Raw genomic sequence first — 19,945 nt, forward strand, 5'->3', positions numbered from 1 at the left:
TCATGGGTAGTTTGAATCTGGAACAGTTTGAACTTGACATCTGAACCTGGAGCAGTTTGCCTGTCATGGGTAGTTTTGCGCAAACAAGCCAACCTGAGAACCCATGGCTTATGGTAGGGCTGTTTAGCGTGGCTTGTTCTCAGGGTGGTTTAGCGCGATGTCCAACCTAGCAGGGCGATTTTTTTGTGGATTGTCAGGAATGGATAGGCAGCCAGCTGGCAAGAGGGGCAAAAATCCCTGCTGTTCCTTGTGATCTTGGCGGTGCTGCCACCATTCTCACGCTCTCTTCTCAGCCCCAGGATGGATTCAACCCCAGGATGGGTTGCAGGAAGCCCAGGGCGCTGCCCTTTATCCTTCTGACTGGCTGTGAGCTCACCAGGAGCTTCTGAGAGCTCCAACTGAATTGGAGGGGTGTGGCCTGAGTACTCCCAGCAGCTGACTGGGCGGGAAGCTTCAGTCTGTTTCCCGCCTCCCAGCTGAGCAGAGCAGAGCAGAGCAGAGCAAGCTGCTCCAGCTGGTCCAGGGACTACAGAAGCAGGCAAGCTCCCAGAGAGCGAGCGAACAGAGCGAGCGAACAGGGGGAGCAAACAGGAGTTGGCCAGGGGAGTTCGGCAGGGGAGGTCAAGGGGGAGGCCCCTAACATTTTTTTTTATTTTTTTTTACTAACTTTTTTTCATTTATTTGTCTTGTAACACACACTTCCACACCAGTGGGACTCTGCTTTTAACCTCTACTGAGTAGAGGAGCAGGCACAGGCTAGTCTAGAACAATCACAAAGCTAGACACAAAAAGGGAAAAGAGGCTATGGAAGGACAAGACTCTCCAGTGGTGGTGACCTGCAAGGTGTGTGCAATGTTTGTTTTCTTGCCTGAGAACAACATGGCCTACACCTGCAACAAGTGCAAGTTGATCACGCTGCTGGAGGAAAAAGTAAGTGGACTGGAGCGGCGACTGTCAACCCTCCGGGGAATAAGAGAACACGAAGAGTTCTTGGACAGAATGGGGGAACTACAGCAGCAAAGGGCAGACCAGAAGCTTGAAGAGCAACAGCAAGGTGAGGCAGTGGGAAATGCTGAGGTGAAGAAAAATGGAGTAGAGGATACTCCTTGGAAAACGGTGACAGTTAGGAGAAGAAGAACTAGACGCCACTCTGCACCAGTGGAAGCGGTGGAGCTGTGGAACCGATTCCAGGTACTTGCAGATGAGACTGGAGGACAGCCTGCAGAGGAAGAATCACAGGGGAACCTGCATGAGAGTGAGCAAGAGGCTAAAGGTCAGTCAAACAGAGGCGATGAAACCCAGGCCTACAAGAAGAAGAAGAGAAGAGTGGTAGTAGTGGGAGACTCCTTGCTGCGTGGGATCGAGACCCAAGTATGTCGCGAAGACCCGTGGACTCGCCAGGTATGTTGTCTCCCGGGAGGACAGATTAGAGACGTGACTGAAAGGTTGCCTGCACTCATAAAGCCCACTGACAGGTATCCCTTTCTTCTCATCCATGTGGGAACAAATGATACCGCCAAGCGGAGCTACGAAGAGATCACGTCAGACTTTGAAGCTTTGGGAAGGAAACTCAAGAACATTGGGGCCCAGATAGTTTTCTCATCCATCCTTCCAGTAGTTAGAAGAGGGATAGAAAGGGAACGAAAAATACTCCGGGTGAATGACTGGCTACGAAGGTGGTGCCGACGAGAGAGATTTGGATTCTGGGACCACGGGCTATACTTACTGGAAGATGGGCTGTTGGCTAGGGATGGGTTGCACCTCACAAAGGCTGGGAAGAATGTGTTTGGCCACAGCATGAAGAACTTCATCAGGAGGGCTTTAAACTGAATCCTACGGGGAAGGGAGATGTAATGTTGGGGGTAACAATGGACGTAGGCGCATGCACTGCAATGGAGAGAACAGCGCTGATAGCGTCCAATAATAGTCTTCAGACACATGTAGGAAGAAAGCCAGACTATGAAGCACATGGTCTTCGATGTCTATATACTAATGCCCAGAGTATGGGAAACAAACAGAACGAACTTGAACTCTTAATACAGGAGGGAAATTATGACTTGATAGGTATAACTGAGACTTGGTGGGATGACTCTCATGACTGGAATACAGCAGTTGAAGGATATAACTTGTTCAAAAAGAACAGGAGGAACAGAAAGGGAGGCGGGGTTGCACTGTATGTGAAAAATACATATCTCTGCACAGAAATACAGGAGGAGGAGCTTGGTAGCCCCATCGAGAGCATCTGGGTTGAAATAAATGGAGCAAAGAATAAAAGGAACCTGGTGGTTGGAGTCTACTACCGGCCACCCAATCAAGGAGAAGACAAGGATGAAACTTTTGAAAATCAAATAGCCAATGTTTTAAGGAAGCATGATGTAGTAGTAATGGGGGACTTCAATTTCCCCGATATTTGTTGGGAGACAAATTCTGCAAAACATGGCCCCTCCAGGAAATTCCTGACTTGTGTGGCGGATAACTTCCTCCTACAGAAAGTAGAGGAAGGAACTAGAGGATCGGCTATCCTTGACTTGATCCTAACCAACAGAGATGACTTAGTGGATAAAGTAGCAGTTACAGGAACTCTGGGGGAAAGCGACCATGTTGTACTTGAGTTCTTGGTTCTAAGGGAAGCAAAAGCCGAGTGTACTCAAACGCGTACCCTGGATTTTAGGAAAGCTGATTTTAATAAACTCAGAACAATGATCAGTAAGGTCCCATGGCAAGCAATGCTAGCGAGAAAAGGAGTCCAAGATGGGTGGGAACTTTTAAAAAAGGAAATTCTCAAGGCACAATCACAAACAATTCCAACAAGAAGAAAAGGTGGAAGACAACAGAAGAAGCCAATGTGGCTTCACAAAAAGCTTAGGGATGACCTGAAAACAAAAAAGGACACATATAGGAAGTGGAAAGAAGGCCAAGTAACAAAGGAAGAGTACAGGCAGGTAGCACAGAATTGCAGGGATGGCGTCAGGAAGGCTAAAGCGGAGAACGAGGTGAGGTTAGCGAGGGATGCTAAAAACAACAAAAAGGCTTTCTTCAGCTACGTGCATAGTAAAAGGCAGAGGAAAGAAATGGTTGTTCAGCTATTAAATAAGGATGGCAAAATGATAACAGAGGACAAAGAAAAGGCAGAGGTGCTCAATTCCTACTTTGGCTCAGTCTTCTCCCAAAAGAGGGTCTATGACCCCCCTGGCAAAGGCGAAGTACAGGCTGAAGGGGCAGGATTGCAGCTTGAGATCGACAGGCATATGGTCAAGGAACACCTCATTACTTTGAATGAGTTCAAATCTCCAGGGCCAGATGAACTGCATCCTAGAGTCATAAAGGAACTGGCAGAAGAGCTCTCAGAACCGCTGTCTATTCTCTTTGAGAAATCATGGAGGACCGGGGAAGTGCCAGATGACTGGAGGAGGGCTAACGTTGTCCCTATCTTCAAAAAGGGTAAAAAGGAGGAACCTGGGAACTACAGACCAGTCAGTCTGACATCAATCCCTGGGAAAATTCTGGAGCAGATCATAAAGCAATCCATCTGGAAGCACCTTGACAACAATGCAGTGATTACTCGAAGCCAACATGGATTTGTCAAAAACAAGTCCTGCCAGACAAATCTGATCTCATTTTTTGATCAAGTCACCTCCCTTGTAGACCGTGGGAATGCTGTAGACATCATATACCTCGACTTCAGCAAAGCTTTCGACAAAGTGCCCCATGATATCCTGATGAGCAAACTAGCTCGAAGTGGGCTAGATGAAACAACGATCATGTGGATCCACAGTTGGCTACAGAATCGGACTCAAAGAGTGCTTATTAATGGGACCTTCTCAAGCTGGGGAGAGGTAACGAGTGGGGTACCGCAGGGCTCAGTCCTGGGCCCAGTGCTCTTCAATATTTTTATTAATGACTTGGAGGAGGAGGTGCAGGGAATGCTGATCAAATTTGCAGATGACACAAAATTGGGAGGGATAGCTAATACTTTGGAAGACAGAAACAAAATTCAAAGTGATCTGGATAGACTGGAGTGCTGGGCAGAAAACAACAGAATGGCATTTAATAGGGACAAATGCCAAGTTCTGCACCTAGGAAAAAGAAACCAAATGCACAGTTACAAGATGGGGGATACGTGGCTCAACCACACTACGAGCGAGAAGGATCTTGGAATTGTCGTCGATCACAAGCTGAATATGAGCCAACAATGTGATGTGGCTGCAAAAAAGGCAAATGCTATTTTGGGCTGCATTCATAGAAGCATCGCTTCCAAATCCCGGGAAGTACTAGTTCCCCTCTACTCAGCACTGGTTAGGCCTCATCTGGAGTACTGTGTCCAGTTCTGGGCACCACACTTTAAGAAGGATGCAGACAAGCTGGAGAGGGTTCAAAGGAGGGCAACAAAGATGATCAGGGGACTGGAAACAAAGCCCTATGAAGAGAGACTGAAAGAACTGGGCATGTTTAGCCTTGAGAAGAGAAGACTGAGGGGAGATATGATAGCGCTCTTCAAGTACTTGAAAGGTTGTCACAGAGAAGAAGGCCAGGATCTCTTCTCGATCATCCCAGAGTGCAGGACACGGAATAATGGGCTCAAGTTACAGGAAGCCAGATTCCGACTGAACATCAGGAAAAACTTCCTGAGTGTCAGAGCAATACGGCAATGGAACCAATTACCTGGGGAGGTGGTGGGCTCTCCCACACTGGAGGCCTTCAAGACGAGGCTGGACAGCCATTTGTCAGGGATGCTCTGACTTGGATTCCTGCATTGAGCAGGGGGTTGGACTCGATGGCCTTGTAGGCCCCTTCCAACCCTACTATTCTATGATTCTATGATTCTTCAAGAAAGGATGCTGGAAAGTATCCCAAATGCGTTCACAATTAGTTATTTTATTTTATCTTTTGTTCCAGTGCAAGTGCATAATTCCCCCCTCCGTTTCACTGCCCTGCCATGAGATTTGTGTAATTTCCCCATCAAATTAGAATTGTACATGCTATAATAATGGGGCGGGGGCGGCGGCTTGAGAATTGAATTACTAAACTTTAAAAAAAAACCTGTATGAATTTTTTTTCAGACTGAGACATCCGTGTATGCTGTGTATTTTGGAGGGTGTTTTGTTGTTCTTGTTTCATTTTCTTCTTTTTTAATGATGTATTCTTAACTCTGTCTCTGTGCAGAAGGTTGGGGCATAAATACTGTGTTTGTTTCTTTTCTTTTCTTTTTAATAATTTTTCCTTTTGCAATGTTAAAGTCTTTTCCACAGAATGGATTTTGACATTAGTTTGGTACTACACAATTTATAGGTACTATGTCATTATAAAACAGCATCACATAAAGGATCACTATCTTAAGTAGCACAGGTTGTTGTTGTTGTTCAGTCGTTCAGTCGTGTCCGACTCTTCGTGACCCCATGGACCTTAGCACGCCAGGCCTTCCTGTCCTGCGCTCTCTCCCGGAGCGTGCTCAAGTTCATATTCATTGCATCCGTGATGCTATCTAGCCATCTCATCCTCTGCCGTCCCCTTCTCCTTTTGCCTTCAGTCTTTCCCAGCATCAGGGTCTAAGTAGCACAGGAGTGTAGTTTATTTGTACTATTGCATTTTAAAATTTTAAGAAAAGGGTTTAACCCACAAAGCACAAGTACATTTCTTTTAAGTGAGATGTGGGTGTAAAAGCACTCAGCAGTGCTTGGTTGGAGTGAGTCCGCTTCTAAATATAAGTGCACAGTTCTAGGAAATGTTCGGACGTATTTGCATATGTGCACAATTTGTTTTTTTAATTTAACATCTATGGCAATCAACCCAAACATTCATCTGCCAGTAAAAATCCTTTTCATTTTGAAAATGTTATAAACATGAGCAAATGGTTTAAAAAATAATTTAAAACCCTAAGACATGGAAACTTGAGAATTTTATATATATGGGGAACGATCACAAAAAGGAAAGAAATGAAAGAGTGGAATACTGCTAACAGCATCCTGCTTGCCACAAAATGTATCTACTTAAGATATTTGTAGGCCACCTTTAGCTTTAACATATACATTTACAATAGATAAATAACAATACAATAAATACCATACAACACCATAATAATAAGATTAACAACTAATATTAACTATTAAGAACCAGCAATAACACTAAAACAAGTAATGTATAGCCCAGCAAAGGCAATACAATCAGATAAACAACTATAGCTAAAAACAGTGTTTATTCAGCAGTCCAATAAAATGCTTATTTAAGAGCAATAGTAAACAAATGGGTCATTATTCTCCATTTAAAGGCCTGCAATGAAGAGCCTGATGTACTTTCACTGGAACAGAATTCCACAGACATGGGTCCGCTGTCTCAAAGCCCCACCATGCCAATCAACCTAATTCCTCTCACAGGTGGATATGTGAGTAAGGCCCCAAATGCTGGTCTAAGAGTGCGGGCACGGGCAGGCTGATATAGGTGAAGGTCCCATACCGTTTATGGCTTTAAAGGTGAATACCAGCACTTTAAATTGGGTCAGGAAATGCACTGGCAACAACTGCAACTGGTACAATAATTCTAAGGTGGCTGCTGCTGCAGTTTCCAAACCATTTGTAAAGGCAGCCCCAGATAAAGTGCATTATAGTAAGTAGTCCAGCATGGATGTCACTAGTGTGTGGATAACTGAGGCAAGTTCTATCTGCTGGAAAGATAGAGCTGGTGTGATTTACAGCAGGGTTGCTTTATATAGAGAAAGTGTGGCAACAGAGCATTTAGCATTGGCAGCAATAGACACAGGCTAGAGCCAATTTAAAGGGAGTTGAAATCAGCTTACTTTATTAGTACTTTTATACCCATCATCAGAGAAAGCCATCTAACACTGTTTAACTACAAGCATTTCCTAAAGCTGGGTGCATGAGTGTAAGTAAGTGGGGGCATGAGATATGGTTATTTGTTTCTTTCAGGGAGAGGCTGAATTATGTTTGCTGCAGAGGCAGAGGAGAAGGAAGAAGAAGAAAGAGGAAGAAGCAGGACATACTAGGAACTCATCAAGCTACAAGACACTCTCTGTCACCGCCTAGTGTCTGGAAGCATATGGAGTTGTTCCTATTATCCAGCACTGTCCTCTCCAGGTAGGGTCACAGTTGGCAGACTTGAAGCTAGGGATGTCAGAGAATTCCGCCACGGATCTCATTGAGGCCGAATGCCAGTGCGTTTGGCCCCCCGAAATTTGTGGCGGAATAAAGCCCCCCGCGAAAGGCGTGCGAAATGGGACACCTACCTGCTGCCGTTCGCGCTCCTTTGCGAATGGTGGCCGCGTCAGCGGCCACCATTCGCTTCTTCATTATAGCCGTGATAGGCTACGTAAATACTTACATAGCCTATCACGGCTAATGCAGGGACGCCATTTGCATCCCTGCGGAAGCCGTGATAGGCTGCGTAACTATTTACATAGCCTATCATGGCAAAGAGAGGGGCGCAAATGGCGTAGTGGCCGCCATTTGCACCCATCTCTTTTGCTGTGATAGGCTACGTAAATACTTATGCAGCCTATCACAGCAAAAAAAAAAAAATGCAAATGGCGGCTGCTGTAGCCACCGCCATTTGCGTTTGCTGTGTTGCTGGTTTTTTTGCCATGAAAGGCTATGTAAATATTTACGTAGCCTATCACGGCAAAATACAGGGACACAAATGGCGGTGGCTACGGCAGCTGCCATTTGCATCCCTGTGCAGGCTACCCAGCGGCTGGATGTCTGGCTGCGGGCGGCCGGAGAGAATTTGGGGGAAGGGACGGAGCGCCTCCCCCCCACCGCGAATGTCACCCTTTGAAAAGGTAAGCAACTTTCGTACATCACTAGTCTAAGCCGGTAAAAAGTGCTCCTGGCCACTGCTACCACCTGAGCTTCCCCAGTTAGTGTTGAGTCCAGGAGAACCCCCAAACGGCACACTTGGGCCTGTTTCCATGACAACGGAAGGAGAACGGAGGAGTGGCTCACCCGCATTTTTGTAGGAGCCGCTTTTGGTCCGGGCAGGGCTCCACGAGGATCTACATCGCACCATTCTAAGTGGCTTCACATAACTTACTTCCAGGTGGGGGTAGGGGGTTGGAATGAATGTCATCCGAGTGGCTGGGGCTGCTCAACCAATAAAAAAGGCTTCCCCGCCCCCTCCAGGCTCCCTAAGGAAGGTGTGAAATAGTTACTTACCCTTGTGCACATTTGTAAGACAAACCTCCCAACGAGCCCAAGCCTCACTGAGCACAGTGGGTGTTGCTCCTGAGTAGACACACATATGCTTGTGCTGGGAAAGGTGCGGGGGGGCAGAACACAGGGATGGGAAACCAGCCCCCTTCCTAAGCAAACCGATACTGCGCAGGATCTCTATAATGAAGCTGTGAGTTAGTTACTTCCTAAGGCAATAAAGCAAACAACGGAGAATCGGAGGCTCGAGATCGTGCTTTACTGCACTTAGGGAACTGGGCTTTAAACTGTGCCATTTCATTTGAGGGGGATCTCCATAAGCACTGATGTGGGCATTCAGAGGGCAAGCCTCATGGACAATGGGAGTTACTTCTGAGGAGACACTAATGGGTTTAAAGATGGAAACCAGCCCCCATTTTAACCCGCAGGATCTCTATTCAGGGGAGAAGCCTCATTGACCACAGTGGGAGTTATTAGTGAGTAGACACTAATTGGGTTGTGCAGGGATGGGAAACACATGGGAAGCACCCCTTGACTGGGGTCATGGTGAAAGGCACACTCCTGGGCAGGGCTGGCATACCCGAGGTCAATGCAGGGGTTGGAGCACAAGCAGCCATACCAAGGAGAACCTGACTTAAGGAAAGGAATCGGACTTTAAGCAGTCTCAGGAAATTTGGTTTTTCCCTGATAAGCTCCGGGCTGGCTGCTGGATGGCTACGATGTCATGTATCCCTAACAATCTCAACATGCAGCTGGCTCGAAGTAAATCGCTTGTGGAAACAGGCCTTGGTCCTCCCCAGTTGTAAACCTCCATCCAGAATAGTCAGTTTCCCCATCCACAGGACCTCTATCTTGTCTGGAATAAGCACCTCCATCTTGTTCACCTTCAACCACACCAAGAAGAGGAGGAGGGGGAGGAGGAGGAACAGAGAAAATTCTCAGATTGGATGACCTGGTGGTTTCCCCCCAAATGGAAGCTATTGGAAGAGACACTGGCTTTTCTACGGGTGTGGGGAACGAGGTGTCCAGGAAAAAAGGATCACTGGGAAACATTGAAATATATGCAATATATACTACTACAAGAAGACACAAAGCATTATATATACCTTAGCACAGAAAATTGTATTTTTGATATATTGATAAAATTTAACAGGATAACTGCCTTCATTTTATTCACACTATAGGTACTAATAATGTGCCCACAACTGGACTGCAATCCTGTACACACTTTGCTGGGGGTAATCCCCACTGGACATCGGAGGGGGGGGTACTTCTGAGTAAAAATGTCTAGGATTGGATCATTATAAGCATGTCTTGTTTATTGGCAGTGGGGAAGGGTATAATCGAAAACTCAACTCATCATCATTATAGCAAAGAAAAAGAAAGTTTTTGACTTTTTTTCCAACTCGGACTTAGAAACAATGTCCTCTCCTTACTACCAGCATTATCGAGAAACACAAGGAACAACACAAGTAGGGAATGTGAGAGAGGGAAACAAAGACAATCCCAGGTTCTGCTCTGGCTACAAAGCAAAACAGACCATACAGGAAATATATCCCAACTCCAAACCAAAAACCAATAAGATAAAAATAAACCAATTAGGATAAGCAAACTGATGAAGACAAATAATATCCAAAAAGTCTTCCTAAATATATAATAAAATATACAGATACATTATATGTTAAAAAAAATCCTCATCAATTCAGGCACAAATTTATAGACCTTTCCAAACCAAAAATAATACGTACACATGCCAGAGCATATACATATCTGAATACTGTGAAACTGAAAAGTAGCCGAAGGCTCCACTATGAATATCTAGTTCTGGAAAAGGTGAGGTACTGCAGTGGTTCTAAATACAAATTCATAAAAGGAAAGTTATCATTTTCAAACACATTAAAATACACAATTTTCCATATATATAAAAACTACATACTTTTTACATATATGTATGTTCTGGTATTATGAGAGAGGGAGAAAAATGTCTCCCTATCCACATTCTTGACCCCGTGCATTATTTTGTACACCTATAACATGTCTCTCCTTACCTTTTTTCCCCAAGCTAAGCAATCCCAGCTGTTGTAACCTTCCCTCGTAATGGAGATGTTCCAGCCCCTTGATCATTTTAGTCGCTCTTTTCTGCATTTTTTCCAGCTCCACAATATCTTTTTTTTAGGTGTGGTGACCAGAACTGGACACAATATTCTAAGTGTGGTCACACCATAGATTTGTATATGGGCAGTCTGATCTTGGCAGGTTTATGCTCAATTCCTTTCCTAATTATGCCTAACATGGAGTTGAGTTTTTCATAGCAGCCGCACACTGCGTTGACATTTACATCTGTCCACCACAACCCCAAGATTGTGGTTGGTCACCACTAGCTCAGATCCCATCAGGTTATACTTGAAGTTGGGATTTTTTGCCAATAGGTGTGAGAAGCTTGGATTGAAATATGTGTGTGTATATAAGCCATTTTATATATACATTTTTCATAGCACTTTATACACTAGACCACTGAAGAAGACCATCAGTCGAAACATGTTCAGTCGTCTCTAGTATTGGTTATTTCTGTCATTGTAGGACAGTATTGCACGACTGTGTTGTACTTGCTTCTGTTGCCTTTGAATGTATGTTTTGAGCCTGTATGGATAAAGCAAAATTATCAGACTTCTTGGATTTTATTTATCTTCACCAGTTTACTTAACCCAGTTAGTTTATTGTTATTTGTTACTTGCTCTGGCTGGACCATTCCTTCCTGCAGCAGGGGGCCATCTATAAATTTTCTGGGGAAGGCTGGAAGGTATAGGATTTTTTTCCTGCCTAAATGTGCATAGGATTGCACCCTTAGGTGATGTATTTCCTGTGCTGGATCCAGACTCTGTCAGGCTTAGAACAGGCCCATTGATTTCAAGTTGAGTTAGTCATGACCAACTTAAGTTCCATTGATTTCCATATGTTTATGAACGTACATGTGTATATGTGTACACAGGACTTAAGGTTTCTGGCTGAGTATCATGTATGAATGTTAAGAGCCTTAATTTTTCTCTACAGATGTTTTCATCGACCTAGAATATCTCATTACTGTATCAAATCAGTTACATCAGGCATGGACAGATGTCAGGTTTGCATAATCTACACTTTAGAATCAAACAAACTAGAACCTCCTACTCCCCTCCCCCATATAATTTTAGCTAACAAAACCAACAAATTATTCAAGGCATCATCACACGTATGCACTTTTCAGTTTAAAATGTTGCTCATGCTAAAAGGGCAGTATATTTATGAGCATTTGCTGTGATCATATGCACATCTGGTTTTGAAACAAGCTGGCCCGTCTAAATCATGAATTTCTTTATTACTATTATTATCATTATCATCCTTAAACAACTTACAGGGCACTCCAGTTTGCACACCACAGATACTTCTGGGGAAACACACCAGCAGTTGTCGTTTTCTCACTCTTCTACTAGAGAAGCTAAGGATACAATCCTAAGCAAACACTGGTGAGTAAATCACATTGAACTCAGTGGGGCTTGCTCCTGAAGTAAACGTTCTTAGGATTGTTGTGAGGATAACATCAAGAGTTGGAGGACCACGTTAGTCACCCTGGGCTCCTTGCAAAAGGAAAATGGCAGAATATAAATGTAATAACAATAAATTAAATCAAGTAAATAATTATGTACTAGAAAAACAATTGTCTTACACACTATGTTCATAAGAAGCCTCTCAAGCAAGTAAAAAGGCCATCTGTGCATTGCATTACTGTTTGTATTCCTTAATTTCCTTTACATGCATGTGCAGTACAGACAAGGTGCATAAAGCACGCCACTTGGACTTTTATCTTATAGATATCCTAGGGAGGGAGCCTGAAGACTGACAGCAGCTCTTGTAACTGATATTAAACTTTAAAAATAAACACACACACACACACACCATCCTCTTGCTTCTCATATGGCCCAACAATGCACATCCACCTTTGGTCTGAACATCAACCCAAAGAAACTTATTTATTTATTTGTGTCAGAAGCATCACAATTTAAAAACATACTATAACACATAACATTAAAAATATAAAATGTAGAAGTTAAAATATACAAAATTTAGACAAATCTTGCCCCAAAACTAGCAACATTAATTGCATTCTGTCCCGCTATCATAAGGTCCTCATGTGTACATTGATCAGGGCACAAAGGGCAAGTATACATATGTGTTGTTGTCTGCAAGACTGCAAGTCTCTGCAGTCGCATAGGGCAGAGATCACCAGATAACCCCATTTATTCAAAGTGTCTCTAGATCTTCTTATACCTGTTTGCAGTCAATTCAATGATTCCCAAACTTCCCAGCTTTCATCAAGACCGGGTGCCAGCCAGCTCCTTTGCTGGTTCCCTCCAGGGTTGATTCTTTGTAGCTTTCCATAAGTCCATTCTACTTTTGAATTCATCAAAGTCTTCCGTCAATCTGAGGAAGCATTTCCTGGAATTTAATCTCTGAGGACTTGGTCGTAGGCTGTAAAGAGGGTGTTGTTTGGATATTGAGGATTTAAGCCTCTCTTTGTATGCTGCTGCTTCTCTACGAACAGCAGGCAGGGCAATGCCAGCTATATGGCAGATCTTATCTAGAGAAGTAGGTTTTAGACAAACGGTAATGATTCTACTTGTTTCATTCAAAGCAACATCAACTTGCCCAGCGTGTGCTGATTTATACCAAACTGGGCAGGCATATTCGCCAGCCGAGTGTCAAAGGGCTAATGTTCTAATCTTAAGAAACCTTGGTTTAGCCCCCCAAGTAGTGCTCGTTAATTTCCTAATGATGTTATTTCCTCCGCTGACCTTCAGTTTAGGGTTAATGCAATGCTGTTTATATGTTAAGGCCCTATCCAAAGTAACCCCAAAATATTTAGGGTTAGCGCAATGCTCCAATAACACTCCCTTCCATGTAATTTGCAGCTTCCTAGCAGCTTGCTTATTGCGTAGATGGAAGGCACATGCTGCTGGATTTGGCCTTAGCTGGTTTTCGCAGTAATATCGATCCAGCTCTTCCAGAGCTTTGGTTAATCGTTGTTCTACCTCCTGGAATGTTTTTCCTTGTGTGGCCATTGCCTGATCATCAGCATATATATAGTTATTAGTGCCTGCAGGAAGTGGTTGATTGTTAGTATAGATATTGAAGAAGGTTTATTCAATCCAGAAGCATCTAAAGAAACATATTAACAGCAAAAACAGCAGTCTCTTGTGGCACCTTAAAATGTAGACTAAAAATGTATTCTGGCATAAGCTTTCATGGACCATAGCCCATTTCATCAGATACATGGAGCATTATAGGTTTTTTGGGGATTATATACGGTACATATGGTGGTGGGGAATTAAACAGTGAGGTCAGAAGGAAATTAAATGCAGGAAAGTATTTAATGAAGGAAAATAACCTTCTTTTCATTAAATACTTCACATTCATCGTCCGTTCCCCAGCTGCTGCCGCCACCACCACATACCAATAATAATAATAATAATCCATGCAACAGCACACCTTGGGGGTCACTTTTTTTTGTTCCAGCAACAACCCACATTGCAGAGAATGAAACTGAAGTTTAAAATGATGAGTGCTAAGGGTGTAGGGAGTGTGCAGGTGGGGCTAACCACACACAAAAAAACAACCCACACAAAAACACTTCTTTGGACTCACATTCTCCCACTCCAGCAACAACTCCCATTGCACAAAAAATCAAGTGCCCTTAAGGCCATGGGTGAGAAGAAGAAATCCCCAGAGCTGCATATCATCATGAATAATTCTCACCATCACCTCACCATTTCCCACATCAGAGCAGCTCCCAGAACTCTGCAGCCAGTTCTCAGAACACTCCCGTTGCCCCACAATCCACCCCTTTGCATATCCACTACAAACATCCCCCAAACCTGTATTCCTACTGAGAAGTAACACTGGTGAGAAGCAGCACAACCAAAAAATCCAGCTTGCGTATATCCGCAAGGTTGTCAGTAGAAGAAAAACATTAAACACAATGTAGACAGAAATAAGGGCGGAACACACATACATTTCTCACAAATACACTCTCTCACACACACAATGCCTCACTCTCCCTGTAGCAGCCATATCAGGGGTCAGACTAAGTAGCCTCATGCAGTCTCATGCTTCATGTTCTTGCTGAGCTCTTGCTCTCTGAAATATATGTTTGTAAGCTGACAAGACGCAGGAATGTCTTATCTAGATAGCAAGGCTAAGGTCAGAATGGTGTATATCATGTCCTCTGCTGTTCTCTGCTGTTCTCTGCTTATCATGGCTACCCTATAACCCAGTTCCTGGGATATAAACAATGGTGCTAGAAGAGGAAATGTTGAGGACTGCAACCCCACACGGGAGGGAGAGGAGGAGCCGTTTCATATGTGTCATAATGTCTATAAAAACAATCTGCTGATATAAATCGGGGCTTTTGGCTCTTTGGAAGTGATTCCAGCCTTAAGCCCGCACGTTAATAAAGAAGAAACTCTTTTTCCTTCACTCCGTGGTCTCTCTGACTCAGATTTCTGCAACATAAATGGTGCCGTGACTCGGATGTGGCAGGCTCTGAGACAGAGAGGTGGCAGTTGCCTGCTCTTAATCGCCGCACCGGGAGGGAGAGCTCGGCGCATGCCTCCCTTTCTTGGCGCCACCGACCTTTTTGTAGGGTGAATGGGAGAAAGCCTGTGCCGGGATCGCCCAAACAGCAGCGAGCAGCAAGAGAACCTTGGGAAGTGGAGGAAGGAACTTGAGCCCTGCCTGTATCGCAGCTGCAATTGAGTTGAAACCCACATTAGAAGCCTTCAGGAGAAAGGCAAGTATATGGAGTAAAAAGTGGGCTCCGCCTTTAGGGAGAAAGGCCACTGGGCAGAAAAAAAGAGGGCCCCGCCTTATGAAGAAGGTCAGCGTTGGTATACGTATACAAAAGGACCTACCCGATTGAGGTAGAAGGGGGGACTTGATCACTCCCCCGAGCAGGCACTAGTACTCAGCAAGGTGCTGAGGAAACTGCTTTGCTCTAGTGGAAAAGTGGGTGGCAGGGACATATGAATTAAGTGGTGAAAATTGATTGTGTAAGTGGCTACTGCAGTTTCTGTCGCATACTGTTGACTGTCCGGGTGCCCAGGCCAGTAGCAAAGTGCGTGGTGTGAAATTCCTTTTGTGTCGGCCAGTGAGACCCCTTACTCACTGACCAATCCCCTTTCCTTCATTGTGTCTGTCTTCATCTTAGGAGGGAGGCTATGGGAGGTGGGGGAAGCAAGACTTGCACCCCCTTGAGATGTATGTTAAAAAAAAAAAAGGAAAAAGATTTTTTTTAAAGGATTCAGAATAGGAATGTACGAAAGTCACTTACCTTTTCGCAGCTTGGCTTCGCGGTGGGGGGGAGGCGCTTCGCTTCTCCCCCCGAAGTTCAGGCGAGGGGGGGAGGCATCCCGCCTCACCCGGCCGAAATTCAGGCCGGGGGGGGGGAGGCGCCCTGCCTCGCCCTGCCGAAATTCAGGCCGGGGAGAAGCGCCCCGTCTCCCCGGCCGCGAAACAAAAAGTAAAAAAAAAAAAAAAGACCCCGTGATAGGCTACTTGATGATTTATGTAGCCTATCATGGCTAGATTTCCAAAGTCAGCCGTGATAGGCTACGTAAATCGTCATGTAGCCTATCACAGGTGACTTTGGGGAAAAAAAAAAGCACGTATGCAAATGGCGGCGCCCATGGGGCGCCGCCATTTGTGTTCCTTATTTTGGCACGTCTAGTCTACGTAAAGATTTATGTAGACTACGGCGAAAATAAGGGCAACGCAAATAGCATTTGTGTACGCGCTTTTTTTTTTCTCTTCAAAGTCAGCCGTGATAGGCTACGTGACGATTTACGTAGCCTATCACGGCTGACTTTGGAAATCTAGCCGTGACAGGCTACGTAAATCGTTATGTAGCCTATCATGGGTGGTGTTTTTTTTTTAACTTTAGTGTGTTTTTTTTGCAATGGTGGTGGCGGCGGCAGCCGGTCGGGAGACCGGCTGCCGCCCACAATGAAACGCCGCCGAAACGCCGCCGAAACGCCGCTGGGACCCGCTGCCGAGAGGGACATTCGCCGAAGGTAAGTCCCGTCCCAGGGGGGGCGGGGGGCTGGCGGAGAATTTCCCAACCAACTTCGGGGGGCTGAATGTGTCGGTGCTCGGCCTCCCGAAGATTCGGGGAGAAATTCTCCACCATCCCTAATTCAGAATATAGAGAGGGAATAGCAAAAAGCTCAAGGCCGAGCTGAGAAAAAAGAACAGGATCTGAGGCTGTTAATTAGAGAAATGTTGCAGGACTTTTAACGAAGCGTGGGAGTGTGAGGCCGAAGAAGTAGCCGTTAGCCTAGTGTGCTGGGAGGGGGGGGCAGGAGAATTGCCCACAACGTTCTGAGTTGTGCAACATCATCACCTCGCCTAATTGAAATGAAATCCCTAAGAAATAGAAACTGAAAATAAAGACCCAGAAGATAAAGGCGCAAAATAGAATAAAGGTGAAGAATCAGCCCCCAGGGCACAGGCTAGACCCCTCTTCGAGTGGAAAGTGTGCCATAAGACAGTCCCAAGAGAGAATGAAGTGGAGAGACCATGTTGAAGATCTCTGTCAAGGTAACCATGTTTAGCATTGAACTGTCCTAGAATTTCATAGAGCCTGTAGACCATCAGCTATATGATTTCTGAAGAGCGTAACCATTAAGCTTTTCCCGTGGGATTCCCTGCAATGAAGAAATCTCACTGATTCGAGTGTCCAGTGTTACACTGCCTGAGTGTGTGTGCTGAAAAGACCGAGAAACCAGACAGCATGTTCCTGGCCAAGCCAAAATTACACTACTACCATGCTCCTGGAAGCTGCAATAAACTGTGTAAGCTGGGAGACCCAACCCGATTGAGAAGAAAAGAAGATATTGGAGTAACTGTCTTGAAAAACAGTGAAATCTGTGTAGCTGGCTGGCTGATGCTGTCAGTGATGTTACAACTTTAAATTAAGACTGTTTTCCTGTTTGAGACCCCAGCGAAGAAAGCTGACCTGAGTTATTTGTAGCCCATGCCAAAGCAAAGATTTGGCTGCCCTGTACCTCATCGTGTCCTGTTTTAAGCTTGGGATTTACAAATACAAACAAACTGGGAAGCTTGCCTTTGAAGTCCTGCAAATCACCCCACCGCCTCCCCGAAGAAGATTAATGGCTGCCTAAAAAATGCAAGTATAAGGCAATGCCCATCACCCCCCAGCGTCCTGAGTTTCGGCACTTTGCTTTCGTGTACCAAGTTGAAGGGGAAGAGAAGAAAAGAGGTGTGTGTGTGTGTGTGTGTGTGTGATATTGTAAATCCCTGGCTAGCTTGTCTACTGATAGATAGCCCCGAGAGCTCCCCCCCCCCATTGCTGGATCTGCTCCATCATGCCTTACCATGCAAAAGTGTTTTCCATTCATTGTGTTAAATTGCAAAAAAGTTTGTTGTGTATATTTTATGATTTCTTAGATATCATAAAATATATGTGATATTTGCAGATTAGTGTTAGTTGCAACTCTAAATGATAGAGTGTGGTTCCCAATGGTTGACAAGAAGAAAAACAAAGACAAGTAGAAAAAGACAGAGAAATAGAGAAAGTGGCAGACAGAGAAGGGGAAAAAAAGAAGAAAGAGGAAGCAAGAGGCAAAGAAAAAGAACATTTGTAGAGAAGAAGGGTGGCCATAGTTGCCCCAGGGTAAATTAGAAGCAGCTGATTGTGCCTGGAGCTTATTACCAGTGTATAAAGTAGCCACAATAATGTAATAGTTCTTTAAGATGAAAAAATGTAACTAGAAGGAGAAGAAGATCCTATCCCAAATGTGCGTCATTGGGACTAGTGTAGGGCAGAAAGGTTTAAGTAAGTGAGTTTAACTTGCAAAAAAGACAAATAAAGAGACAAGGCTGGTTCATGGAGCAGAGAGTTTTATATAGAAAGTTTGAAACATGATCTGCAATACAGGCTGATCAGCAAAAGAGAGAAAAAGCAAGAGAGGGAGGGAGAGATTTCTCTCTCCCAACACACAAGCGGGGCTAAAGCGCCTCACCCAATATCAAACCCTGCTGTTAGAAGCCATGAGGGCAAGTATGAAAAAGTCAGTTAATATGACTAAAGTGTCTGAAGTGCTGCAAGGTGCCACCGAGGCCCCAGAGCGTACTTGGAGCGTCTTTTAAATGCCTATCGCCAGTATACCCCCCTCGACCCAGAGGCCCAAGAAGACGTAGACGAAAAAATGAAAAAGACCCGGCAGAGGCAGATAGGGATGGCGGAGAATTTCTCCCCGAAACTTCGGGGGGCCGAGCGCCAACGTGTTCGGCCCCCCGAACAAGTTTCAGGGAGAAATCCTCCGCACCCCCCTGCCCCCCGCACCCCCCCCGGGACAGGACTTACCTTTTGCGAATGTCCCTCCCGGTGGCTGGTCCGGCTGGCGGTTCGGTGGGTTTTCGAGCGAGGCGGGAGCGGCAGCCGGTCTTTCGACCGGCTGCTGCCGCCACCATTGTAATGAAAGAAAAAAAAAAAAACTTCCCCTGATAGGCTACGTGACGATTCACATAGCCTATCACGGCTAGATCTGCAAAGTCAGCCGTGATAGGCTACGTGAATCGTCACGTAGCCTATCACGGGTGACTTTAAAAAAAAAAAAAAAGCGCGTACGCGAATGGCGGCCCCCATAGGGAGCCGCCATTCCCGTTCCTTATTTGGTGGCTGTAGTCTACGTAAATGTTTACGTAGACTACGGCGAAAATAAGGGCAACGCTATTTGCTATTTGCTATTTGCGTTGCCCTTATTTTCGCCGTAGTCTACGTAAACATTTACGTAGACTACAGCCACCAAATAAGGAACGCGAATGGCGGCTCCCTATGGGGGCTGCCATTCGCGTACGCGCTTTTTAAAAAATTTTTTAAAGTCACCCGTGATAGGCTACGTGACGATTCACGTAGCCTATCACAGCTGACTTTGCAGATCTAGCCGTGATAGGCTATGTGAATCGTCACGTAGCCTATCAGGGGAAGTTTTTTTTTTTTTTTTACTTTCGCGTTCGCGGCCGGGCGAGGTGAGGCGCCTCCTCCCCGGCCTGAATTTCAGCCGGGCGAGGCGGGAAGCCTCCCCCCCGGCCTGAATTTCGGCCGGGCGAGGCGGGAAGCCTCCCCCCCCCGGCCTGAACTTCGCGGGGGGAGCAGCGAAGCGCTCCCCCCCACCGCGAACGGCCTTCGACGACAGGTAAGTGACTTTCGTCCACCCCTAGAGGCAAAAGATTCTTAAGAAAGAACCTGTGTGCCCAGTGTGGACAAGATGGACATTGGTGGCATGAATGCCCAAATAAAATGAATCAAATACACAAAAGAGAAAACCAAAGGGGCCAGAACGGGCGAGGGAGGAGACAGCTTAGTTGGCAACCAAACTGGCAAAAGCAGGGGTCTATAAAAATGTATAAAGAAGCCCGCTTCATTAACGTGGCTAAAGCCAAAAGTCTTAAATAAGACAGACCGGGCCCCTTTAATCTCAGCCCCGGGAAAGCCCCTAGTCACTGCCACTGTGAGGGGCCGTGACATTGACTTCGTAATCGACACTGGAGCAGCATCAAAAGCAAGCAAACGTTAGCCTTAAACAAGAAGTCCAAACACTGGGCAAAGTTCTTCAAGCCCAGCGTCGCTTTGTCTTAGAAAATAAAGCCCCAATTCCCATTACAGAAGTTCATCCTTTCCAACCAGGAGATGAAGTATGAGTTAAAGAGGGAAAAAATAACCCTTTAACTCCCAA

The 19,945-nt window shown here is 45.2% G+C and overlaps 1 long non-coding RNA gene across 1 annotated transcript in view; it reads left to right on the forward strand.

Annotated features, from left to right (window-relative positions):
- Positions 1 to 15,452, forward strand: part of LOC146355318 (uncharacterized) — a 25,461-nt gene extending 10,009 nt beyond the window's left edge. Inside the window, exons 3-4 of the long non-coding RNA XR_014787151.1 lie at positions 6,921 to 7,088; positions 14,689 to 15,452. This is a non-coding gene — a long non-coding RNA (uncharacterized LOC146355318). The remainder of the gene's footprint in view (positions 1 to 6,920; positions 7,089 to 14,688) is intronic.
- Positions 15,453 to 19,945: the final 4,493 nt, after the last annotated feature.

Source organism: Heloderma suspectum, chromosome 2, assembly GCF_057233095.1.
Source record: "Heloderma suspectum isolate Gila_16-S chromosome 2, 16-S_ref, whole genome shotgun sequence".
Lineage (NCBI taxonomy): Eukaryota > Metazoa > Chordata > Lepidosauria > Squamata > Helodermatidae > Heloderma > Heloderma suspectum.